Raw genomic sequence first — 27,265 nt, 5'->3', positions numbered from 1 at the left:
CCGTGACGCGCCGCCCGTGTGGAATCAATGGCAAGGCTGACCGGCGGCAGCCTTGCCATTGATTCCCCGCGGGAACCGAGGCCGTTGGGGGAAGACGAGGCGCCGTGTCGCTGAAGCGGCGGGCCCGCGGCTGTTTCGCGCCAAAACAGTTCGCCCCGGTGCCCCCGGGCGTCCCCCAGCGCGCCGGGTTCCGCCTGGGTCCGCCGGCGCTGTTTTCGGCCCAGGCCGGCGAAAATCGAGCTCCTTGGGCGCGACTAGGCTTTTTTTGGCGCCGACATGAAAAAATCGCTTGGGAAGACCTTCCTGGGGACGCAGCTGGAGATGCCCTTACGCGCTGGTGCTGCATGCGACTGGTGCATGCGTGCACCAGCCGTGCTGGAGAGGGGGTGGCCTTGGAGAGTTGGCCGCGTGAGGACCTTGGAGACGACGGCGACGCGTGCAGAGGAGATGACGGCGGCGTGGGGAGAGCCGAAGATGCAGCAGTTTCTCGGTCGTGCGAGTGGTCCCGGTTAAAGACCGGACAGGACCGACGAAGTTTCGGGCCAAAATCTACAGCCCGGACCGGCTGATTTCTTTACCGGGCCAGGACCGAGCCGGCTCGGACCGAGCGGGCCACGAGCGGGCTGAAAAGCTTGCTCGTGTCGTCCACCATGAGATAAGACAGTAGCAGAGCTGGGATGTGGGAATGGTTGGATATCCATTGCGCTTGCAGGAAAGTGGCTACCTTTGAAGGTTAACTTGTCTTCTCTTGTTCCGTGGATATTTTATTTTATCATCGTTGTTACAGAAGTGGGAGCTGCAGCAATTAGATGCGTAACCAGGTTACATGATGTATAACACCTTTCAGACTTTTTGGTAATCCACTGATAGTCTAACTTGCTTGGTTTTTTTTTTGGAAAAGAAGGATGACCCCCGACCTCTGCATCTGGGAGATACATGCGGCCATTTTATTAATTATTCTCGAAGACCTTACAAAATAGAAAAACAATATGGCTGAATCCGCCATCTTGACAACATCTGCCCCTACTCCTATTCAAATGATGAAGGGGTGCAAGCTGGGCCACATACCCAGACCTCTCACCTAAGCCTAACATTTAAAAACGGAGGCCCCGACCGAGCCATCTGCCAGGTCCGGGGCTCAAACCGGTCCGACGCACTGACATGTTGTCCATCTTCAGAGCATATTAGGGTGAAAACCTTGGTAGGTCCTCCGCCATCGACGCCACCACAACGCCAAACGACGACGTCCACCTACGCGAGCCTTGGCAGGTCCTCCGCCATTGACGCCACCACGACGCCAGCCGACGACCTCCACCTACGCGAGTCCATCTCCAAGTAACAGACGTGAATCCATGTTAGGATAGGGCCGCACCACCGCCGTCGCCCACCACCCACAAGCGCCACCCAACCCCAAGGTTTCCAAAGCGGCGCCTTCAAGAAGTTAGGGCTTTCGCTTGGGAGACCTAGGGGAAGGTGAAGTGAGGAGATCAGTGCATACCGACGCCTCCAAGGAGGGGAACGACGCCCTCAGGCGTCGTCATCGGCGCGGCCGGTCAAGGCCGGCCAGGGATTTTGCCCGAACTTGATCCCCGGCACCAGCAGCGTCTCCTGTACAGAACCGGCGACCAAGAGGAAGCGCGGCCCGACCAGGCTGGCTCACACGCCGAACAGGGGAGGAGGGGAGACGCCAGATCGCGCGCACCGGCCGCCGCAGAAGCCGCCGCCGGCCGCCAACGACCATCGGATCCCGCCGCCTCCGCGGCCGGGACACCAGATCCACCGCCCGCACGACTGCTAGCCGGTCATGCCTTGCCAATGAAGCCGCCGCACCAGATCCGGGGTTCCCCACGCAAAAGCAGGGCAACCGAGGCCCCGCCGCCACCATCCTTGGCGCCCCGGGCTTGCCCGGCGGCTGCCTCAGGCGGCGGCGAGGAGGTGGGACGAGGTGGGGAGGGGGCTGCGGCAGCGCGGCTAGGGTTCCCCCGCCGCCGCCAGGGGAGGCGACGCGGAGGTCTAACTTGCTTGGTAGCTCTTAGGAAACAATATCCACGAGCATGTTGCTCCCAAGTACTGAACATAGCTCTGGTCAAATACCACATATTTGTTCCAACCATGGTGAACAGTCTTGTCCTTTGAAAAGGAAAAAAAATGCACCGTAGTAGTTTGAGACGCACATATCTGTATATCAAATTTGTGGGCATTCAAATCGACATTATGGTAATAGTCCAGCCTACGGTATTTGTCAGAATCCAACCTGAGCATTGTTTGTTTCTTTGTAGGTCTATGGTCTGGATATAAACCCAAGAGCTATCAAGATTGCACGGATAAACTTTTACTTGAATGCGCTTGATGACGATGGTCACACAATCTGCGATGGGGAGGGGAAAACGTTGCTTGATAGAGTTGAGTTCTACGAATCCGATCTTCTGTCTTACTGTAGAGACAACAAGCTAGAACTGGATCGAATTGTTGGATGCATACCACAGGTATGATCTGTTGCTACCTTATTTGGTGAAAGAATTACAGTACACCCGATGTGAATGAAAATGCATAACTCCTCAAATATACTTTCCAGATTCTTAACCCCAATCTAGAGGCAATGTCAAGGATTATAACTGAAATTTCAAGTGAGGAGTTCTTGTACTCTTTGAGCAACTACTGTTCTCTTCAGGTAAGACGAGAAACATCTTCAACACGTTTATCACTTAAATGAAAATGTATTCTCATGCATTAGACTTAAGCCATTCACTTTACCTGCTGTGGACCTTCATTCATAACGGGATACCTACCATACTGGAGATATTCAGGCGGCGCGGGTGCGAGGATTGGGTAGACATGGGTTCAGACTGTAGAGAATAGATTGATTGTTCTTGCTTGTCTTGAATATAGATACATGGCATCCTTAAATAGGAAACGCTTGGATCCTTTACCTGTCCTAATACTATTGGACCTATTAGACCTTGTATAACACTCTGGCTCTGCTTGGTAACTCTGTTATTTCCACCTCTAACAGTGTACAGGGGTGTTCTACCATGCACAAGAAAAACCAGCGAATGGAAACACATCCGTAAAAATTCTATTTGGACAGTATCCTTCTCACTCTTGGCCCCAAATATTCGCCGTTGTCTCACCTTGCTGCCATCGCCAGCAAGGCCGGCTTCCATGGTAGCTTCGTCCTGGTCACTGATAGGGAGTCATGGACGCATTCCTATGCATGGGGGTGACCGGCGTTGGGCTTGCACTGGCCGTTACGCACTGATATGAGGTTTCCATTGCTCCGATCTACTGGCTCTGCCGGACTCTGATGGTGGTCGCTGGCTCCTAGTGTGTAGCCATCCTTGCAGAGGAGCTCGATTGGTAATGCCAGCGGCTCTGTGTAGTGCACGGTGTTGGTGCTGCTGTCCCGTGCATGGAGTTTGAGCCACGAAGGGGCAGGGCCAGAGGCATGGGCTTCTCTGGTTGTCGGCGGCGCCCCATGGCATCGGCTCCTCTGGTGTTCGGCGATGGTGGAAGAGCACAGGGGGTCGAGGCTGTGGAAACTGCGAGAACGTCTTACCCTACCGACGGCGACGGTTTCGTGTTAAATAGCCAGGAGCTGATCCCTGGGATATGCGTACATGATGGTTGAAATTACAAATGTAAGATACAAGAAAGGAATGTTCGGTTACAGAGATAAGATCAACTCAAACAACCTATCTATATCCTGCGCAACTAACACCATGTAGACTTGGGCTTCAAGTATACTCATATGTTTAACACTCTCCCTTAATCACAACATGGACATGTTGAGATTACGCTTGAATTCTTCAAAAGCTATTGTGGGCAATGCTTTTGTAAACCCATCTGCAACTTGATCTTTGGAATGAATGAACCGAATGTCCAGTTGCTTGTTAGCAACTCTTTCTTTGACAAAGTGAAAATCAATTTCAATGTGCTTTGTTCTAGCATGAAAAACAGGGTTAGCTGACAAGTATGTGGCACCAAGATTGTCACACCACGGACATGGAGCTTGAATGCACTTTATACCAAGTTCCTTTAGCAAGTACTGAACCCAAATGATTTCTACAGTTGCATTTGCAAGTGCTTTATACTCTGCCTCTATACTTGACCTAGAAACAGTAGCTTGTTTCTTTGCACACCATGAAATGAGATTTGGTCCATAGAACACTGCAAAACCACCTGTTGAGTGTCTGTCATCTAAGCATCTTGCCCAATCAGAATCAGTGAAAGCACTAACAAGTTTAGAGGATGACTTGCTAAAAGTAAGACTAGTGTTCAAAGTATTTTTGACATATCTGACAATTCGTTTGGCATAGTCCAATGAGCTGTGGTGGGTGCATGAAGAAACTGACATACTTTGTTAACAACAAATGAAATATCAGGTCTCGTGAGAGTCAAGTACTGAAGTGCACCTACCAAGCTTCTGTAGTTAGTGCTATCCTCTTGATTCAAGGGATCTCCTTCAGTGAGAGACAATTTGTCAGAACTAGACATTGGAGTTGGTGATGGTTTGCATCCTTGCAATCCAGCTCGCTTTGCAAGATCAGTTGCATATTTTTCCTGAGTAAGATGAAGGTCATCACCAAATTTCTTTACCTCAATACCCAAGAAATAGTGTAGATCTCCTAGATCTTCGAGGGCAAACTCAGCACTTAGATCTTTCAACAATCCTGCCCCTGCCTCATTAGATGAACTGGCCACAATAATATCATCAACATAGATGAGCAAGAACATGGACGTATTCAACTTGTTGTAAATAAATAATGAGGTGTCAGCCTTGGAAGGAGTAAACCCAAGTGCTTGTAGTTTGTGACTAAGACGTGACTACCAAGCTCTGGGGGCTTGTTTTAACCCATATATTGCTTTATCAAGTTTGCAAACATGAGAGGGTAACATTTTGTCCTCAAACCCAGGAGGTTGCTTCATGTAAACATCCTCTTCCAGAACGCCATGGAGGAACGCATTCTTGACATCTAGCTGACGGAGAATCCATCCCCTGGACATAGCAATAGACAAAACAAGACGAATCGTGGCAGCTTTTACGACTAAAGGTATCCTCATAGTCTAGACCATAACGTTGCTTGAATCCTTTTGCAACTAGTCTAGCCTTGTAACGATCTATAGTTCCATCAGAGTTTTGTTTTATCCTGAAGACCCATTTACAATCAATTAAATTTTTACCTTGCTTTGGGGGAACTAGGTGCCATGTTTTGTTTTTCTAAAGAGCCATGAATTCTTCATCCATGGCCTTTTTTCCATGTTCCATTTCCTAATGCTTCTTGGAGTGTAGAAGGTTCACCTGCAGAGCATGCCAAACCAAACTTTGTAATGTTTTTATAATTAATAGGTTTGATTACCCCTTGTTGAAGTCGTGTCCGGCGTGGCGTAGGAGACATAGTAGCAACATCCAGCGCAGAGGATCCAGATTCTCCCCCTGCAGCGCCAGATCCCGAAGGGGATCGAGCTACAGGAGATGGCGGCGCGCTGGGATCCTTTGTGGCTGCTGGTCGATGCACAGGTGAAGAAGCGGGCACAGACGATCCAGGTTCAGATCTCCCCGACACGGCTTCATGCCGCAATGATGAGCCAGGGCCCCGGGCCCCGCAGTCAGGTTAGAGTCGGTCAGGCGGCGCGTCTGTCAACGAGTGTAGCACCGGCTCGCATCGGTTGGCCACCGAATCGGAGGAGGGCACGTGTCGGATGGGGACTCGCCAGGCGCGCGTTGCCCCGTGGGGCGGATCACAGGCGACCGCGCGTCCGCGCCTGGGAGGCTAGGGCCGTCGCTGTCACAGGCCGCAGATTCTGACGCGCTGCGGTGCGCCAGCGGCTCGAATCCTGCAGCAGATTCGCTGCCAGGGTGCTGCATCGCTGATCCCGAGGGGGATTTGCTCCCCGGGAATGGACACATAAAATGTGCCTCATGTGCTGCACCGTTTTGCACAATTTCTTCAGCATTTTCGTCAGAATTTTCACCTGCATCACCAGAGGACTCATGCACACGAGGATGAGGGTTAGTCAACAGTGGTGCATTGCAATTATTTTCCCCGTGATCACCATTGATAAGATGTGAGGGCAGAAGAAGGATTTCTTGACGAAGAAGTGCTCCGGCATTTGGGTGGAGATCACGAAAGGGAAAATTAGTTTCATCGAAGACGACGTCACGTGATATGTAGACGTGACCGGTGGACACATCAAGGCATTTTACGCCTTTGTGTTGGGGACTATACCCAATAAACACACACTGTTTGGACCGGAACATGAGTTTCCGGTTGTTGTAAGGCTGTAGATTTGGCCAACACGCACATCCAAAGACACGAAGGGAGTTGTACTCTGGTTTGGTGTGAAAGAGTTTTTCAAGAGGAGTTTCAAAGTTAAGAACTCGGCTAGGTAACATGTTTATGAGATGCACAACAGTAAGAAAGGCCTCATCCTAGAATTTAAGAGGCATAGATGCACGTGCAAGAAGGGCAAGGCCCACTTTAACAATGTGACGGTGCTCTCGTTCAGCCGACCCATTTTGTTGGTGGGCGTGTGGGCAAGAGACTTGGTGAGATACGCCAAGTGTTTGGAAGGAGTTTAATTTGTCGTACTCCCTTCCCCAATATGATTGAACTGCAATTATTTTACTATCAAACTTGCGTTCAACTAGAGCTTGGAAGTTTTGAAAAACTTGGAAAATGTCGGATCTTTCTTAAGAAGATAGATCCATGAATATTTTCTATAGTCATCAATGAAACTGACGTAATAAGTATGTCTACCAACAGAGGAGGGGGCCGGACCCCACACATCAGAAAAAGACAAGTTGCAATGGTTTGGTAGAGATACTTGTAGAAATTGGATAAGGTAATTGATGGCTTTTAGCCTTTTGACATGAATCACAAATTGTTTCATTGTCACGCTCTTCATATGAGAGCTTATTTTTCCTAAGTAATTTCTCAACTAAAGAAAAAGATGCATGCCCTAAACGATCATGCCACCGAGATGATGAAAGCTTGATAGCACCACAAGCTTGTTTATTCTGCCTCCTAAGCTCAGGAATCAACGGATAGAGCCCTCGAACACATCTACCTCGATATAGGATTTTCCTCGTGGCCTGATCCTTGATAAAAAAGAAGAACGGGTGAAATTCAATAAAGACATGATTATCAAGGGCTATACGATGAACATAAAGTAGGTTCATGGAGGCTTTAGGGACATGCAAGATTTTTCGAAGATGAATTTTTCGGTGAGGGGTTTTAATAATTGAATGACCAACGTGACGGATTCTCATACCTTCTCCGTTTGCAGCGTGAATCTGGTTGGATCCGCGGTACTTCTCCCTCGTGGTGACTTTCTCAAGTTCACCTGTGATGTGGTTTGTAGCACCACTATCCATGTACCAGTTTGTGTCAACGCCGTACGAGCCCTCAGCGCGGCCAGCTACCTTTTCATCTTGGGAGGAATCTTCATCTTCCTCAAACCGGTACCAGCAGTCCTTCGCTGAGTGACCCAGTTTGCCACAGATCTGGCACTTGACAGTATCCGGGCGTGATTTGGTGTTGTTGCCGGTGCGGCGACCCTTGGTGTTGTTGTAGGAGGGCCGCCTGCCGTTGTTGCCGCCGCTGGTGTTGTGGCCGCCGCACGAGTTGGTGTTGGCGGCGTTCCTTCCTTTGCATGGTGGCCCGCGGTCGCGAGAGGATCCACCACCCCCGCGACCACGTGATGCGCCGTTTGCAGAGGACTTGAAGCCGGTGCCCGTGCCCTGGTAGAGCGCCACCCTCTGGTCAAAATTGCTCATCTGAGCAAAGAGCTCATCGAGCGTGACAGGGATGGTGCGAGCATCGAGCGCCGAGACCAGCGGTTGATACTCCATGTCGAGGCCGGCGAGGATGTGCGAGATCAGCTGATCGTCGTCCAACGGCTTTCCTGCCGCCGCGAGCTCGTCCGCCAGCGATCGCATCTGTGCGAAGTACGTCGCCACAGACTGCTGCCCCTTCTGCGCATTAGCAAGAGCTATGCGTATGTTGTTGATGCGGGACAGAGAGGTCAAGGAGAACATGCTGGCCAGCGCTGTCCAGAGATCATGCGCGTGGACAATGGAGGTGACCTGCACAAGCACTTCCTTCGACAAATTATTCAGCAGATAGCCTAATACCTGCTGGTCCTCCCTGACCCAGATAGGATGCAGGGGGTTCGGCGATGTCTCTTCCTTCCCATCTGTTGTCTTGGTGGTGACAGTCTGTGCGGGCTCCTTCATGGTTCCACCGACATAGCTGAAGAACCCCGCACCTCGGAGCTATGGCGTGATCTGCGTCCGCCAGAGCACATAGTTTGTGCGGGTAAGCTTCTCGGTGATCTGGCCGCTAAGGCTGGTCTGGGAGAAGCTTGAGGAGGAGGAGGACATGGCGGCGTGGTGGTGGATGCAGGCTAGATGAGATGGAAAAGGATGGCTCTGTATACCATGTGGAAACTGCGAGAACGTCTTACCCTACCGAGGGCGACGGTTTCGTGTTAAATAGCCAGGAGCTGATCCCTGGGATATGCGTACATGATGATTGAGATTACAAACGTAAGATACAAGAAAGGAAGGTTCGGTTACAGAGATAAGATCAACTCAAACAACCTATCTATATCCTGTGCAACTAACACCATGTAGACTTGGGCTTCAAGTATACGCATATGTTTAACACAGGCGTCGTGGAGATTCCTACTAGGATAAGCATAGCAGCGGCGGCAGTGTTGTGCTCCTGCTTTCTTGTGGCTGTGCTGGTTCTTCCCAAACCTCTTTAGTTTGTATCCACCTGGACCATAAAAAAGCAGATATGCATATACATCGGTTCTTCCAAACCAGCATCCTGTATTGTCCTCTTGGTTCCTATGATCTCCTCTCCATCTGTCCGCGAGAAGTGTGTAAATAGCTTCAACTTCAACTTGGAGATTGAGTTCCTTTTCTAATCCAGGATCAGTCACAATTCACAAACTAATGTGTGCATGTATAGCTCCTCGCTACCCCTCATATGCTGAGGCCCAGATTAGAACAGGCCGTCCTCTGTCTGTCAGAGAACAAAGAAAACTTTGTTAGGGCTACCGCTGCCGCCGCTGCCCCTACTGTTGTGCCCAGCTCCACCGATCTTGAACCTTTGGCTGCGTTCATCTCCGCCACGTATGCACCTCCAGCCACTGTTACGTGTATGTGCACCCTTGACTCCACTGCGATCAGCTGCTTTCACGCTTTTTTTGACGCGTCAACGGCGGGCTTACACCGGCCTGAACCACTTTATTACTCAAGCAAAACCGAGCAGTACAACAAGGAAACTGAGGGTACACAGAGGGGGAGGGTGTTGGTAAAATGAAAAAGGAGTTATTACAGTACAATCTCGCTAATACATCACAATCTCCCGGTTAAATGAAACAACATTGTACCCCAATTACAGAGCAGGTTCTGCATCTGACTATGTTTGCTGCATCTGTTGGCTCACAGTTCGAGATCGTCAGCTGCAGCTCTAGCAACAGTGTTTAGGCCTTGTGCTTCATTCCTAAAAACTTTTGGGTTTCCAAATATTCCAAAGGGTGGCCAAAATCACCGTTGTTCCAGTTTTATCGGACAGAGCATCACGCCATAAGAGTTGCAGATTTTGAGGGGTGCCATCATGTAAGCTGCCAAGCTCATCCCAATGTGGTTTTAGCAGTTGAGAATTGAACAGAAGATGGTCGATGCTCTCGCATTGGTTGCAAAAAGGGCAAGAACATCAGAGGTAGCAATGGTTCGGCGGAAGTGCCTCTCGTTGGTGTGCAGGCGGTCCTTGTGCGCCAGCCAAAAGAAGATTCTGCATTTGTTTGGCGCAAACTTTTTCCAGATAGCAGCGACCAGGCAATCCGTCGGTTGAAGACTCCAGGCCGCTCTGTATGCTAGCTTGGTGGTTAGGGCCTTGCCCCCTTGCCTAGTAATTCTTTTGTCAGCCACCTGCGAGTTCAAGTTAATCGAAGCCATAATAATGCACATAGCAATCAGTTCATGTTCAGCGGAGTGGGAGAGTCTATTGGTGAGGTTAAGGTTTAGGTCATGGTGAGCAAGCACCCAGGCGACTGGTGCATGCTTTCACACCATCATCACTGGTATTGCTTGCTGAGCTGTTTGCCTCCAGCGCTAGCTGTGGCTCCACCACCACTGCATCTGTATGTCTCGTCGTAACTGCTTGTACTTCTTCATGTGCCTCTGGCACTGCTGCTTCTTGTCGAGCCACCAACAATGATATTTCTTGCTTTGACTGTTGACAAGTTTGTTGCTATTGTCAACATGGAAGGCCCTGAAAATAATGATGTACGGATTGGAGTAGAGATTAACTGGATGCCTAGCTGAAAACAACAATCATAGATATTTCGGCGAGCTTGTGCAGCATCATGATCTAAGCCATATTTGATGAAGGCCATGATTTATTATCCTCCTGGCAAAATTTCAATGGTCTCCACCATCCATAGGATTGAAGACTCGATGAAACAAATTCTCTGTGATAGACTGATGGTTAGACCACTTGCTGAATCATGACATGCAGTATCTGTCATGACGGCTTTTCAGCAGCAAAAGCCATGGTGGTTGGCTCTGATACGAACTATTGTGAACCTTAATTCACAACGGGATAACTACCCTGCTGATAGTCAGATGACGTGGCTGCGAGAAATTGGGTAGACATAGGTTGAGACTATAGAGAATAACTTGGCAGAGAATAGATTGGTTCTTTTTGCTTGGCTCAAACATAGATACATGGCACCCTTGACCACTCCTAATACGATTTTGGACTTATTAGCTCTTTCCTTATATAAGTCAACTCTATCTTAATCGTATACTTTTCTAAAGGACTCTCCTCTTTTACTTGCTGCTGCAAGTCTTTGCCAAACGCATGACCATCTCCTGCTGCAATATGACCATCCTGGTCTTCTTGCTATCCGGCCGGCTGTAATGCAAGTAGTGCTACTTTGATGTATTGTGCTAACGTCCACAACATTACCTAATACTAATAGTGATCTATCTTCAATGCTTAGCTTTGTTCATGACCATCTTAGGAAAACATTGTGTTTGAACATATATCATTTCCTTATGGGCTTTTGTCTCTACTCCTGATATATCTTTTGGGTGATAATGCATGATGGTTTACTGAGAACTTAGTTCCATCTGTACAATCAATTTAACTCGAGATGGTTTGTAAGAAGTACGGTCATGATTGGCAGTCTCCTTCTGTTCACTTGTTATGTTTGTGAACTTACCATACCTTACTGTATCCAGGGTTTTGTTGAGGACGAGTTTGGCCTTGGATTGATTGCTCGTGCAGTTGAAGAAGGGATAGCTGTCATAAAGCCTATGGGTATTATGGTATTCAACATTGGTGGTCGACCAGGACAAGGTGTCTGTGAGCGCGTATTTCTACGCCGTGGATTTCACATCAAGAAGCTCTGGCAAACAAAAATTATGCAGGTAGTCTTGCTGTGACGAACAAATATTAAATAATCAGATCGTTTTCGTACCAGTATTATGTCCTGATTTGGTCAACATTATTCACTTTGAGTCGAACAACAACATTCAGCTGGGCCTAAATATTGCTCGACATTTGCCGAAGCTGTGGTTATATGTTGCAATGCCATTTTTGTTTGCCATGTTGAACAACTAGTTGGATTCTTTGCAGGCTGCCGACACTGATATTTCATCTTTAGTTGAAATTGAGGAGAATAGCCCACATCGATTTGAGTTCTTCATGGATCTAGTTGGGGATCAGCCTGTCTGTGCACGTACAGCCTGGGCATAAATGAAATCTGGTGGCCACAGTTCACATTCTTTATCTGTGTACAGCTGTCAACTTTGCAATCCCAACCAGGTTTCTTTCTGTTCTTTATATTATACTCCCTCCGTCCCATAATGTAAGACGTTTTTTGACTCTAGTGTAGTGTCAAAAAACGTCTTACATCATGGGACGGAAGGAGTATATAAAAGAAATAACACAGAGATGTAATAGTAGTAACTAAAAGAAAACTTTCAGGTGAAGAAAATATTTGAGTTTCTTAAAGATGGATTTCATGAAGTCAGCAGTTCCCTTGATTTGTCCTTCGATGACGATTCTGTTGCTGATGAAAAAATTCCCTTCCTAGCATACCTAGCTAGTTTTTTGAAAGATAATAAAACCAATCCTTGTGAGCCTCTAGCTGGATGTCTAAACTTCCGGAATCTTGTTGCTGGATTTATGAAGTGCTACCACCACATCTCACTGACATCTGATGTAAGAAGTAAGATATGGTATTTGTTGCCTGTTTACAATTATCTTCACTTACTAGAAATTCATAAGATCTATCTGATACCCTTTTTCTGTTCTGGTCACTAGAATGTTGTTGTATTCCCTTCCCATGCTGTGGCAATAGAAAATGCTCTTCAATTGTTCTCACCGGCCCTTGCAATTGTTGATGAACATCTGACCAGACATTTGCCGAAGCAGTGGTTAAGATCTTTAGCGATTGAGGTACATTTCTCTCCGTCTATGAGCATTGATCTTCCCATTCAGACACATGATATGCAATCATCCATCTGTGCCTTTGCGTGTGTCATGCTACCACCTTTCCTTTGTGCAAGATCTGATCTCTAGTTCTGTACTAGCTGGATGAGTCCTCTAGTCTAGTTTATTTTCCTCTTTCTTTCCACCCTCTACCCCCCCCCCCCCCCCCCTCCTGTTATACATCCACCTTCCCCTCTTTGTATATATGTTTCCCCGTGTACATATGCTTTCTTTTAAGGGCTAATTATCCTTTTGCCCTTAGTGGTGTCCATGTACTCAGTTTTGCCCTCAGATGCGAATTGTGCTCAGTTTTGCCCCTAGTCCGTGCGCACCGACTCGTTCCGTGAACTCTGCCGTCTCCGTCAGGTCAACCTTTTGACTCGGCCCTTACAGGTGGGACCAGGCGGCAGAGACGGCCAATTTTATTCAGACCGTTGCACGCGTGGCTTGTGGGACCCAGCAGAGAGCCGTTGAGCAGAGAGCCGTTGGCGGGTGTGCTATATAAGCGGGCGACAGCTGCGGTGACCACGGCGACAGAGAGTACGGCAGTGACCACGGCGAGAGAGAGAGCACGGTGGCGGGAAGCTAGCTGTGGAGGGCGCGGCGGTGGGAAGCTAGCAGTGGAGGGCACGACGGCGTTGAGATCCCCTTCGGCTCCGAGCTCCATGTCTTCCTCAAGCTCCCACGCCACCTTGCGGATGCAGAGCCGGGTGCGTGTGGACATGCCTGTCTTCGTCTGTCCGCGGTGCCGGGCTGGCGTTGATCGGAGGGTTTCTCAGACACCGAGGAACCAGAATCGTCCGTTCTACGTGTGCAGCGAGAATGGGGTAAGAATTGGGGCAATTGCACCATTTTCATGGTCGGGATCTTTGAGCAATGGGTTGATCTGTTTGGTGTTCATGCAGGTGACATGCTTCTTTCTTTGGGTCGATGCTCTGGCCAAGACTCTGATGAATGAACTGCAAGAAGAGCATGAAGAATGGTTGTGCATGCTGCCACGAACGGCAGTGGCCGCACCACGAGCTCCGGAAGAAGAGATGGAGGGCGAAGCACGCACTGACAGAGAGCTAGCTGTTGAGCTTAGGATGTTGAAGAAGAAGGTTAGGAAGCTTGAAGATCAAGCACTACCAATACCCATTTACAAATACTTTTGGGCATTTGTAGGTATTGTAATCGCACTGGTTGTAATATTGAAAATGTATGGAAAGGCATGAATTATGGAGGAATTTATAATCTTGAAATTGTTTGAGAAATTCACCTAGTTTAAATATTGGTTAAAGTTGTTTAAATGTTGAAACAAAAAGAGAAGAAGTGACCAACATTTAAATATGTTGGAAAAAAGAGAAGAAATTAGGAATTTAGAAACTTTTGATCAATGAAATGCAGATCTCTGCTCTACCTTTCTGTCCAAAAAAAAGGTTGCTCTTGGGCCAAATTCAGAGCGTAGAGCCAAGTGCAGGCTAGACTAATGAGCCAACTGCATCCAATTAGGCCCATTCGGGGGTTCTCTTGCGTATTTTTCTGTTTTCTATTCTGATTTAATTTAGGCAGTAAATCATAATGCTGAAACTTTTTGTGGAAGCTAATTGAATTATTCCGGAGCCAAACAATTAAGGTTAGAAATTTTTTGGAGCTGTTAATTAATCCAATTCAAATACACCGTGATTTAAATCAAAGACCAAAATGTCATGGAAAATGTGCCTCAGCTCTGGTAGAGGTTTACGCCAGGTGCCAAAATAAATGAACATTTTTTAAGGGCATTACATTGAGAAAAACATAATTTGTCTAAAAATGAAGGGTGGAAAATGCACAAAAAATTGGTGTGGCTGGGGACTCAAACCCAGGACCGCATGGGTTTGTGGTGTTTAGGGCTGCGCTGGTAACCACTAGGACAGATGGTAAGACTTTGACATGGGTAGGGAAGGAAGGTATACATAGTGAGACTGTGAATTTTTTTTAAAAAAATAATGAGACCGTGAATGTTTGCACACGCGTGAGAGTGGTTTTCCATTGTTTTGCACTTAAATTTTGGAGGGTTGGAAGGTTGAAAATGTATGTTGCACTACCACATGATTTTGGTCAGAGTGGCACTTGGTTTAGGGTTAGAGTGGCACTTGGTTTAGGATTTAAAGGGAATAAATTTGCATGTTAGTTCATGACTTTTTGTTTGAATGAAACAGAGGGCTTCTCACCCCCTCTGATTTTCATTAATGAAAACCACAAGTTCTCGAACTTCATGACTTGTTTAGGGAAGAAATGATATGTTTGGGACATTTTTTAACACATATAATAAACCCTAATAACTTAGATAAGATGGAACACACCGTACCATTGCAATAACTTAGATAAGTTCACGGACAGTTCACAGGCACATGACGAAACATGACACGACACGACACGACATAGAAAAGCAACAAAATAAAAAACGAAACATGACGAGCTTGACTCCGGGCTTGAACATCTTCATCTTGACCTTCTTCCACCTTGGCCGCGCGCGCCCCTTCAACACCGTCTTCATCTTCACACCTCCTCCTCCTCGTCATAGGGAAGGGAGTGCATCTGGCTCGGAACGGGGAAGATGCGCTCGTAGTTGGTGTAGATGTTGTAGACGGTGAAGAAGATGGCCTTGCAGCCGCACCAAAAGACTTGGCCGAGGAGCTCGCGCGCGTCAAACGGGTTGGTGAAGGTGACCGTGAGCAGTAGGAGGATGCCGCCGCGGTCACAAACCTCGTTGAGGGTGAACATCCTCGGCGAGCCCCGTGGGAGGTGGGCATAGCCGGCTCTGAGGAAGGCGCGGGTGAGTTCGACGGAACCCCTCCACCTTGAAATATCCCACACACGGAGCTCCCTCTCCACGAGCACGCCCAATGGGTAGCGCGGCTCCGGCACAACAGGCGGACGGTTGAAGGTCGGCCCGTTGAACTGCATCTTCACTTGGTCTCGCCTTGGGGAGGGCTCGGTCACTTGGGTGTTTGAAGTTGGAGAGGATCGGATCTGGCTTGTGGGTGGGAGAGGAAAAGAGGCACCCCATTTATAGGCCTGTGGGCGGGAGAGGAAGAAAGAAAGGATGAGAACGGTGCATGTGTGAATCCGGACGCGTGTGTGTATCCGTTACGTTTTGCACACTTAAATTTTTGCACGAAAACGATGCATGGGGCGCGTGCGTGCATCTGAATCACTGCATAGCTCTTTGACCGGGCGGTGCATGTGAATCGCTGCCCTGAACCACTGCACTGAACCACCTAGCTCGCCTCGCTAGCCTAGCTCGCCTAGCGCGCCTCGCTCGCCTCCCGCGCATGCAAACCCACGTCGCCGCCTCCCGCGCATGCAAACCCACGTCGCCTCCTCCATGCATGCAAGGCCTGGAAAGGCTGAGACGGGCTATTTACTGCGGTCTCAGGCCCAGACAACGAGACGGCCCAACGGTCCATCCAGCATGCCGGGTATTTGTTAAAAAAACAATCTCCCAGCTAATCAGATTGCATCTCGCGGATCGCCCCCCTCCTCCCCGCAGATTCCTTCTAGAAGGGTTAGATCAATGGCCCTTGATTGCCGCTAGGGTTAGATGAACGGTCCTTGTTCAGCGCTAGGGTTAGCGGGGTTTGGGAGGGGTTTGGAGCAGTCAAAGCTATGTTTGACCAGATTTCAAATGAGCATAATAAATTAAATAAAAATCAGAAAAATAAAAAACCTGCGCACATAGTCTTCTTATGTCATATACTAACGATTTAAGTTGATAAACAAGCTTTACATACATTTAAATGATAAGTTCATGTGTATTGTATGATATCTCGAGTATCTCAAACTCTCTTGTATGAAGTGAAGAGAAGTGTTTTGGGGAAATGAACATGAAAATTTCAAAAAACTAATCACAACTTCATTTTGGAGTGACTAAGAAGGATCCAGGCTTAGTTTTTCATTTTGATGTTTTACACTTGTTTAAATCTTGGTCAAAGTTAAGTTTGGCCAGAATTCAAATGAGCAAAACAAATTAAAAAAATCAAAAAATGGAAAAACCAGCGCACATTGTCTGTACATATAGAATATATGTGTAGGAAAGTTATTTGGCTGATTTAGACAAGGTCGAAAAAAACTTTGCTTAGAAATGAGGCCGTTTACCCTACCTTTGGACCCCTCTTTTTAACACATTTTTCATGAAAATTTCAAAAAGCTCACCAACTTCATTTTGGATTGACTAAGAAGTATCCGGGCTTAGTTTTTCATTTTGATATTTTAGACTTGTTTAAATCTTGGTCAAAGTTAGGTTTGACCAGAATTTAAATGAGCAAAACAAAATTCAAAAAAATCAAAAAAAGGAAAAACCATGTGCTCATTCAAACATCATCCAACAGATATTTAAACATCATGTCAAACATACTTCTAACATAGGTCCAACATCATCCAATAGAAATACAACATGTCAAGTGATAAATGTTTCATAATATAACATCATCCCTTATTCATAATGTTTCATAATTATTCATAGATAGCGTTGGGGCTTCTGTCTCTTCCTTGAGCTTCTTGCCATCACTTTGCTCCTCGTGCACCTTGTGCTCATTGTTTTTTCTCTTCTTCTCTTGGTTGTCGGTACCTTGCGCGTCTTCTTCAAACCTACCATAGAGCTGTGCAAAACATAAACGGTAATGAGATCATGTCAAGTGATAGATGTACAGTAGTATTTGACCCTTGCAAGATTTACATACCTAGCAGAACTCACAACAACAGAAGGTTGGTCATCATTTGGAGCCTCACTTGGATCATCATTTGGAGCCTCACTTGGATCACCATCATCACCATTTAGAGCCTCACTTGGATCACCATTTGGAGCCTCACTTGAATCATTATTTGGAGGATATTTTGGATCATCGTCAAAATCATGCGGCTGTTGACCATCATCATTTGGAACCTCGTCAAAATCCTCATCTGATGCAACCGACTGTTGACCATCATTTTCATCATCTGTTGAGGCAACCGGCTGCTGACCAACATTTTCATCGAAGCCTTCATCGAAACTCTCTCCGAACGCTGGATCTACTGTGTTATCACAATACTTACCAAAATGACCAGACCCACCACACCTTGTGTACTTACGCTTCCTCGCTCCAAGTCCAGCTCCTTCGCTGCGAGGTCTGATTCGACTCTTCCTTGGTCTACCTGGTGCTCTCTTCAGAATTGGAGCGCAAAGCTTGAATCCAGGGTCCACCATGTCCCATTGTTGTTTTCCCTCCATAGCAGGCAAGGCATAAGCATATGTGGCTTTGAACCTTGCAACAAAGTAGTAATCATGCACATACTGCTGTATGTTCCCTGCTGGACCTGGGAGAGAAGTGATGAAAAACAAGGCATCAATGCATGGCAACCCAGTTATCTGCCATTGCCTACAACTGCAAGTTCTAGCTTCTAAATCCACTGGGTATCTCCATTCCCTCTTCTCTTTATCCAAATATGATATCTCTGCTGTGGTACCCGAGCAAAGAGTCATGTTCATTTCCAAGCCTGTTGTCTTCTGCTTCAGTTCATTCATCACGGCAGGGATGATAATGTGGCCCATGAATTTTGCCTCGGCTATTCCTGCACGATAATGAAATTTCTGCATGTATTCTATCCTTATCCTGTCAAGCAAATCCACCACATAATGACCCTTTAGTTTCCGGATCGTTGGGTTGAAAGACTCTGCTAGATTATTGTGCACATAGTTAACTTTGCTCACTTCACTGAATTGGCTTCTGGCCCATAACTTGGAGTGGTGTGTTTCCAAGTATTCTTTCACTTTGGGATTCATGTATAACTGCCTCAAGTGGTAGTTGTGCTTCTTCACACTGCATGTCAAAGATGCTGGCCATAAATTGCTGGTATATACCTTTCCTTTGAATTTCTTCATAAAATTTGCAGCAAGGTGACGCATGCATTCCCTATGCTCTACTCCAGGGAACACATTGTCCACGGCCACTTCTAAACCTTTGCAGGCATCTGTATGAATGACCAACCCATTGGGATGTGCAATAGCCTGGCGGAGATTATGCAAAAACCAAGTCCAGCTCTCCTCAGACTCTGTCTCTAGTACACCATAGGCAACTGGAAATACAAAACTATGTGCATCAACTACACAAGCTGCTACTAACTGTCCTTTAAACCTCCCTGTGAGAAAAGTGGCATCAATAGCCAAATAAGGCCTGCAGCCTGCCAAAAAACCCCGGCGACAAGCCTCAAAGCAGACAAAAACCCTCCTAAAGCATTCCTTGGTATTTGTCACTCCCCTGAATGTGTACTCCACGGTGTGGTGATCAATATGTACAATACTACTTGGGCTTGTCCTCTCCACTTCACCTTTGAATGAATACAACAATTGAAAACTTTCCTGCCAGTTACCATAAATAGAATCCATAGCATGTTGTTTACCATTGAACAATCTCATATAGGGTAAATCTATCTTGAACTTATCTTTGATGTTCTTCTGCAATTTCTTTGGACCCACTTGTTGGTTTTCTTTCACCCACTTCTTTACTTCTTCTGCCACCCATCTTGACTTGGCTCTACTGATTGTATCCTTCCTAAGGGTTGATTCCTGGCATGTGTGCTTAAAAGGGTTCACTTTGACCTGAACATTAGTGCTATTCCGCATTTTAGATGCAAGCAGCCTCCATGGACAACCTTCAGTCGGACAGTGCACTCTGTAAGGTACTTGATCACTCTTGTCAACTTTGAAAGTATGTTCTACCTTGATGCAGTATGTCACAAGTGCATTTCTACACTCATTCATGGATGCAAAAATTGTACCTTCTTCCATATGAGGGTTCAAAGGGTCCCATTCAACAGCTGCAAGGTCTTCGTCCTCACCCATCGCGTCATCATCCACACGGACTGCATTGTGAGCCTCATCTTGATTTTCAGTCCGAGGTGCCCGTCGTAAATTCCGAATAACATCAGAATATAGCTTCTCTTCATCAACCCCAGAATTGTAGCCATCAGGCTCCACTTCAAGGGGGACCCTACTGCTATTGCCCACACTTGTCGAGCCACCACGTCGTCGTGCACCAACTGAACTGTTCTGACTAGAGATGCCATTACGACGACTTGGTTCTCCCCGAGATGTTGCACCCGCCATCCTAGGTCCAAATGCCTGCTCAAGCACATCAACTTGCAGCCTCACATGAAAATTATCTTTCTCTTTATGCCTAACAAACATGGTAGCTAGCTCTTCATCATTACTAACTGTCACCCAATTCTTTTTCCCATCATAGTATTTGTATACCACTTCATCAAGCAAACCCCAAGGATATTGGCTACAAATTACCTCCCCAAATTGTCTGAAACTCCAATTACTAGCCATTGGCAACCGATAATCAAAACCTCCTTGGTATTTCTTCTTATCCTTTGCATCGAACATGTACCGGTCCCTTCTAATGTGCACCATGAAAGCAAACCGCAACTCCATCCTAACCGGCAAAAAATAGAGACGCAATCAGCACACTAATTGGGCAAACCTACTCGAATCGAGTGTTCAAATGCACAACTAAGCTCAATCTAAACAAGAGGCGAGACTTACCCCTCGGGAACCCAGTCGTGGACACGGCGGATCTCCGGCCCGATGCCTGCCTCGCCAAATACTCCGGGGTCGCCGCTGCTCACCATTTCGCCCTAGGGTTCTTCCTCCTAGTTTAAATAGCTCCAGCAGCCCCCCACCTTTGAGCGCTCCGGCCGGGCGCACGGAAGGAGGCCGCGCCGCGGATCGAGCAGGTGGCGGGCGCCCCACCCGTGGCATCGCAGGAAGGTGGTGGGCGTCACAGGTAGCTGTGGAGCATAGGCGCAGGGAGGTAGCGGCGGAGCAGGCCGTGCAGCTGGTGGCGGGGCAGGTGCTGGCCGCGGCGCAGGTGGCGGCGGCGGCGGCGCAGGACAGCCGACCGGGCGGATGGGTGTGAGCTAGAATGATTTGGGGCTTTAGTTGCACGGGCCTACATGTCAGCTCCGGACCCACGTCCACGCGGTCCCACGTGTAAGCTCCGGACCCACAACCACTAACGCCGGCGGACGGAATGGACTCAAATATGGCCGTTTGGCCTCGTCATAGCTGCTGTGCTCGGACTAGGGGCAAAACTGAGGACAATTCGCATCTAAGGGCAAAACTGAGCACATGGACACCACTGAGGGCAAAAGGATAATTGACCCTTCTTTTAATAGAATGTACTGTCGGGTCTCCCCTACAGTTTTCCGGTAAAAACAAGGTCTCTAGTACTTCATAGTGTCACATCCTTTCATTTTCTTTTTAATCTTTCTCGGAGGGACAGTAGAAATGGCATGTTCGTTCTATGATAAAAGAGTGGGTGGTGATAAGATACTCATTCTATATAACACAATAATGTAGATGCTACTGCTACTTCTTGAAATTTCAGGAAAGAGCAGACGGTAAAGACACTATCGGTGTAATTGAGGCACCACGCCAATCAGATTTGCTGATCGAGTTGATCAGGAAATTGAAGCCTCAGGTTGTTGTTGCTGGCATGGCTCAATTTGAGGCTATCACCAGTGCTGCTGTTGTGAATTTACTAAGCGCAACGAAAGATGTTGGTTCTCGGTTACTCCTAGATATATCAGAGCATCTGGAGTTGTCTAGTCTGCCAAGATCTAATGGTGTATTGAAATATCTTGCTGGAAACTCCCTACCTTCCCATACAGCTATACTGTGCAGTTTAGTAAAGAATCAGGTAACCGTAACTTAACCACATCATTTGATTTCCATTGAATGGAACTGTATTTGAACTTCTGCGCATACTTACATATATGCTTTAAATCAATTTCCAGATGTTTTCATTTGCATTTGCTTTATCTTATTTTCGATTAAAACTTTCAGGTATATCCTGATCTGGAAGTTGCTTTTGTCATTTCTGAAGATGGAGCTGTCTGCAAGGCACTATCACAAACTATTGAACTATTGGAAGGGCGTACCTCTGTAATCAGCCAGAACTATTATGGCTGTCTTGTCCATGAGCTGCTGGCTTTTCAAATTGGTGAGAGGCATCGACAACAAAAGGTAAACAGGATTAGCCATCTCTTAGTTTGATAACACCTAGTCAGGAGGACCAGCTAAATGTATTAATGGGAATGCTTGGTTTATAATTTCCATCTTTATTTCTTATTTGGCGTAGAATTAATGTGGAATGACCTACGGGATATCCCACTTCAGAAAATGGGGACCTATGGAATATTGTGTGACCTGTGTTTTCTTTTCTTTTATCTTTTTCAGAGACGACCTGCAGAAGTGATACCTGAGAAGATGATAGGATTTTCAAATTCAGCTATCTCTATCCTAAAAGAAGCTGACTTTTTTGTTCCTGATTCCAAGGAATCTGGCGTCATTCATATGGATTTAGATCGTAGCTTCTTGCCAGTGCCTTCTGCAATGAAAGCCTCCATTTTTGAAAGTTTTGTTAGGCAGAACGTCACTGATTCTGAAACTGTTGTCCGTTCCAGCATCGAACAGCTAGTGAAAGATAGCTATGGTTTCCCAACAAACTATCGTTCTGAAATTATATATGGCCACACCTCCCTCACTACCAGAAAAACTGGGGTTGCCGACGGCCAAATCTATGCCGACGGCCCCCGTCGGCATCTATGGACCTATGCCGACGGCCAAGGATAGGCCGTAGGCGTAGAATAGCCGTCAGCATACATCCATCTATGCCGACGGGGCCGTCGGCATTGACGACGCCGTCGGGACCGCCCGAGCTACGCCTACGGGGCCCGTCAGCATAGGACAGGCCGTCGGCATAGCCCGGGCCCACCTGCCCGGTCAGCGCTGACCATTTGACGGTGTTGATCCTACGCCGACGGGCGGTAACGGCGACCGTCGGCATATCTGTGACAGAGGTATGCCTACGGCACAGCCGTCGGCATAGGCCCCTCTACCACGTCAACGATTCGTGTGCCACGCCACGTCATCGATCCGTGTGTGCATAGATATGCCGACGGCCCCTGGTCCACGAGCAGCGGCTGGTCACCACGTGGCACACCTATGCCGACGGTCGAGCCGTCGGCATAGTTTTTGACTAAGCCGACGGCTAGGCCGTCGGCATAGGGATGCCACGTGGCGACCAGTCGTTGGGCAGACTTGACGGCGGCCGCCGTTAGGCGTGATAGTTGCCGACGGCCGGGGCCGTCGGCATAGATGTACGGCCCCCGTCGGCGTATCATATATGCCAACGGCTTTTCTATGCCGACGGCCTCCGTGGCTGTGCCGATGCATATGTTGCCGACGGCCCTATGCCGACGGGGGCTGTCGGCATAGGTCTATCCTGATGGGACTCATGCCTATGCCGACGGCCCTGGCCGTCGGCATAGGGGGCGATTCCGGTAGTGCCTTGCACTCTTCCGCAAACTTGTTCTTTGTTGCATGCAAGAAGGAGGTACTTTCCTATACCCCTTGGGCACCAATGGTCACTATGTCTCGGCAGCAAAGTTTATGAATGCACGTACGCTCACTATTCCAACAAACGTGGAATCAGGCTTCAAAATTGAACCATTGGCTCTGGCTGATGCAATTCGCAGTGTGAACGCATCTCGGTCATGGGTTTATATATCTGGTCCCACAACAAATCCTTCTGTCTTCGTGTACAGTAACAATGAGATAGAAAGTTTGCTTTCTCTTTGTGCTAGTTCTGGAGCTAGAGTAGTGATAGATACCTCTTTCTCTGGTCTGGAGTTCCAAACTGATGGTCGGAGTCGGTGGGAGTTGGATTGGTTTCTTTGTGATTTAGATCCCAAACTCACCGTTTTTCTACTTGGAGAGCTGTCATGAGCATTTCTCTGATCTAATAGTGGAGCAAAAGGAGACACTGAAGAACCAGGCCAACCAGTTGATGAAGGTTAGTCTTTTGTAACATTCTGAACCTCCTTATGTACTTCATTTCACTTGTGAGGTTTGATCCCGTCTAAAACTTAGTTCATGGACAAAGATTGACAGAACCATATCCAGATCTGAGTGACTTGAGTTCTTGTTGGCAGTTAGTGTATCCAACTTTTAGTTTGATCCTTGCTATCACATTAAAAAGATATATAAATAATTGCAACTAGCTAGACATACTTTTTGCACAGCTGTAAGGGCTTTGAATTGAACATTGTGTAGTTTGCAAGGCATGCCTTGTGGCAATTTCCCCGCTCTTATTATCTTTCTCTGATGAATTGAACAGACACTTGAAAGCTGTGGCTGGGATGTTGCTGGCTGTCAAGGTGGTATATCAATGCTGGCGAAACCGGCAGCCTACATTGGGAAACCGTTCAAGGTGGACAGCTTCGAAGAGGAGCTCGACGGATGCAACATCAGGGAGACCATTCTTAGGTCCACTGGGCTTTGCATAAGCAGCAGCTCATGGACGGGGATACAAGACTACTGCCGGTTCAGCTTTGCTCTGGACAGTGGTGAATTCCAACGGGCAATGGACTGCATAACTCGGTTCAAGGAGTTGGTTCTGTGAGGAGGCGATGCTCGGATGAAGGGTAACTAGCTCGGATGTTGGGTGGTTCCATAATGGAAGGAAAAGCCTCAAACAAACATACATAAGAAAGGATGTAATTGTTTTGTCGTGAATTTATGTATGATGGGCGATTGGTGAAAGGTTGTAGCCGTTGTTGAAAGTTCCAATAGCAGCAGCACTTGCATAGTTAGCGATATCACTTTGACTTGTTATGATGGCATACTAGCTAGCTACCTAGTCTTAAATTCTGATATTCTTCTTGTTATGTAGGTTATTATATGTGACATAGCAAAATAATAATTTTTGGTTAGTACAAACGAACCCGATTAAAAGACTAGGCAGTGTGAATTGAGTTAATACAAGCCATGCATCGACTAGTAGACGCATGCAGTGCCCAATAACTTGGTTGGGGCAACCGATCGAAAACCGAAGCGAAACGTTTGTGACTGTGATTGAGTTTGAGAAGATCTCGCAAAAAAAAAAGGGCAGCGATCTGCGCCGGCGCACCGGCCCAATCGTTGGGCGGTCAAGCCCTAGTCGTCAGATCCCTTCGTCCCCAACCTCTTCCATCTTCAATCTCCCGCACGGAAAAGGGAGAGGCCCGCCTCGCACGCGTCGACGCCTCCGCACGCGCCAACCGCCTCGCCTCGCCTCATCACCGCCAGTCGTCCTCATCGCCGGTCGCCGCCCTCACCTATGTCGCCTTCATGCGTTTCTCACCTTCGTGGATGCAGCAGCGTGCGCCCATAGTTGCAGCCTTGTAGCTCCGGTGCCACCGCTCGCGATTCCAGTGCACGACGGCCACACTCCGGCGGCGACGGTTCGCCAGACACAGCGCCTCGATGGTTACAACTTCTCTAATTCTGCAGAGTCTGGTTGTAGCTTTCTCTCTCAAAGGTTGAAGCTTTTTCCCTCTACGATAGAAGTTTTTCTGTAAACGATTGAAACTTTTTTCGCACATACGGTTCAAAGCTTTCTCTGTCGAACGGTTGCAACTTTTCTGATTGTGCAGAGTCTGGTTGTAGCTTTCTCTCTCAAAGGTTGAAGCTTTTTTCCTCTATGGTAGAAGCTTTTCTGTAAACGATAGAAACTTTTTTCGCACATTCGATTCAAAGCTTTCTTTGTCGAACGGTTGCTACTTCTCTGATTGTGTGGAGTCCGGTTCTAGCTTTCTGTCTCAAAGGTTGAAGCTTCTTTCCTCTACGGTAGATGCTTTTCTGTAAACGATTGAAACTTTTTTCGCACATTCGATTCAAAGTTTTCCCTGTTGAATGGTTGCAAATTCTCTGATTGTGCAGAGTTTGGTTGTAGCTTTCCGTCTCAAAGGTTGAAGCTTTTTTCCTTTATGGTAGAAGCTTTTCTGTAAACGATTGAAACTTTTTTCGCACATACAATTCAAAGCTTTCTCTGTCGAATGGTTGCAACTTCTCTGATTGTGTAGAGTCTGGTTGTAGCTTTCTCTCTCAAAGGTTGAAGCTTTTTTCCTCTACGGTAGAAGCTTTTTTGTAAACGATTGAAACTTTTTTCGCACATTCGATTCAAAGCTTTCTTTGTCGAACGGTTGCAACTTCTCTGATTGTGCAGAGTCTGGTTGTAGCTTTATGTCTCAAAGGTTGAAGGTTTTTTCCTCTACGGTAGAAGCTTTTCTGTAAACGATTGAAACTTTTTTCGCACATTCGATTCAAAGCTTTCTCTGTCGAACGGTTGCAACTTCTCTCATTGTGCAAAGTCTGGTTGTAGCTTTCTGTCTCAAAGGTTGAAGCTTTTTTCCTCTACGGTAGAAGCTTTTCTGTAAACGATTGAAACTTTTTTCGCACATTCGATTTCAAAGCTTTCTCTGTCGAACGGTTGCAACTTCCCTGATTGTGCAGAGTCTGGTTGTAACTGTCTCTCTCAAAGGTTGAAGCTTTTTTCCTCCACGGTAGAAGCTTTTCTGTAAACGATTGAAACTTTTTTCGCACATTCGATTCAATGCTTTCTCTGTCGAACAATTGCAACTTCTCTGATTGTGCAGAGTCTGGTTGTAGCTTTCTGTCTCAAAGGTTGAAGCTTTTTTCCTCTACGGTAGAAGCTTCTCTGTAAACAATTGAAACTTTTTTCGCACATTCGATTCAAAGCTTTCTCTGTCGAACGGTTGCAACTTCTCTGATTGTGGAGAGTCTAGTTGTAGCTTTCTGTCTCAAAGGTTGAAGCTTTTTTCCTCTACGGTAGAAGCTTTTCTGTAAACGATTGAAACTTTCTTCGCACATTCGATTCAAAGCTTTCTCTGTCGAACGGTTGCAACTTCTCTGATTATGCAGAGTCTGGTTGTAGCTTTCTATCTCAAAGGCTGAAGCTTTTTTCCTCTACGGTAGAAGCTTTTCTGTAAACGATTGAAACTTTTTTCGTTTTGAGCAGTGCCTGGGTGAAAGCTTCATCTATGGTTCGGTTGAAGCTTTTTTCGTCGAAGGTTGTAGCATTTCCTGTAGACGGTTGTAGCTTTCCTCGGTAGCACTGAATGCTTGCAGCTTTCTGTATTTGCGGTTGAAGCTTTTTCATCTAGAGGTTGAATCTTTTTTTTAGCGGTAGCAGCACACGGGGGTCTGCAGCAGGTTCTGCAATGACTTGCCTGCAGGTTCACCGGGATACGACGCCCCGGCAGCGGCGACCATGGGTGCCAGGACCGCATCATCGCCGTGCATTCCCCAAAACAGCACTCGCTCGTACCAAAAATCCGGCATGCAAGGCGCCACCGTGGTCGCCACGCAGCTACTAGGATCACCGACGAGCTCTGAGCAGATGTGTGACAACGGCATCCGTGTGGCCTCACGACAGGGAATGGAGCAGCTGCTCACGGCCGTGGCCGAGGCCTGCGAGGATCTGTCGCCTGGGATGGAGGCCGACTGCGGCGAGCTCCGCCTCGTGCCCTTCAGCGACACGTGCGCGAGCTACGTGAGGAGGTTGTGGAGGAGCAAAGCCACGGCGGCTGGAGGTGGAAGGAATGGGCGGAGAAGAACGAAGGAGAAAGGGATAAGTCACGAGATTTGATTCGCACGTGGGTGGGTCCATTGTTCTTACGTGTCGCAAACTGAAAGGCTGGAGCGCTGCGCGCGTGGACGCGTCCGGCCGAAAGTTCGGTCGGCGGCCCGGCGCACCGCACCCAAGCTTTTTCCAAAAAGATTGAGTTTGAGAAGAAGAAATCCCGATCTGTTGGAACGACAGCGTGACCAGGCAGAGATTCCTGGCGGAAAAGGAGGAGGCGTCCAAAGGAAGAATTTTTTTGGCCGAATTTTCCCTACTGAG

The 27,265-nt window shown here is 47.5% G+C and overlaps 2 pseudogenes; one reads left to right on the top strand and one right to left on the bottom strand.

Annotated features, from left to right (window-relative positions):
* LOC125547213 overlaps nt 1-24,235 on the top strand; it is a 28,032-nt pseudogene extending 3,797 nt beyond the window's left edge.
* Nucleotides 7,762-7,901, bottom strand: LOC125549682 (annotated as a pseudogene).
* Nucleotides 24,236-27,265: the final 3,030 nt, after the last annotated feature.

This window comes from Triticum urartu, chromosome 3 (assembly GCF_003073215.2).
Source record: "Triticum urartu cultivar G1812 chromosome 3, Tu2.1, whole genome shotgun sequence".
Classification (NCBI taxonomy): Eukaryota; Viridiplantae; Streptophyta; class Magnoliopsida; order Poales; family Poaceae; genus Triticum; species Triticum urartu.
The sequence above is the reverse complement of the archived record's forward strand: the minus strand, read 5'-3'. Positions and strand labels throughout refer to the sequence as shown.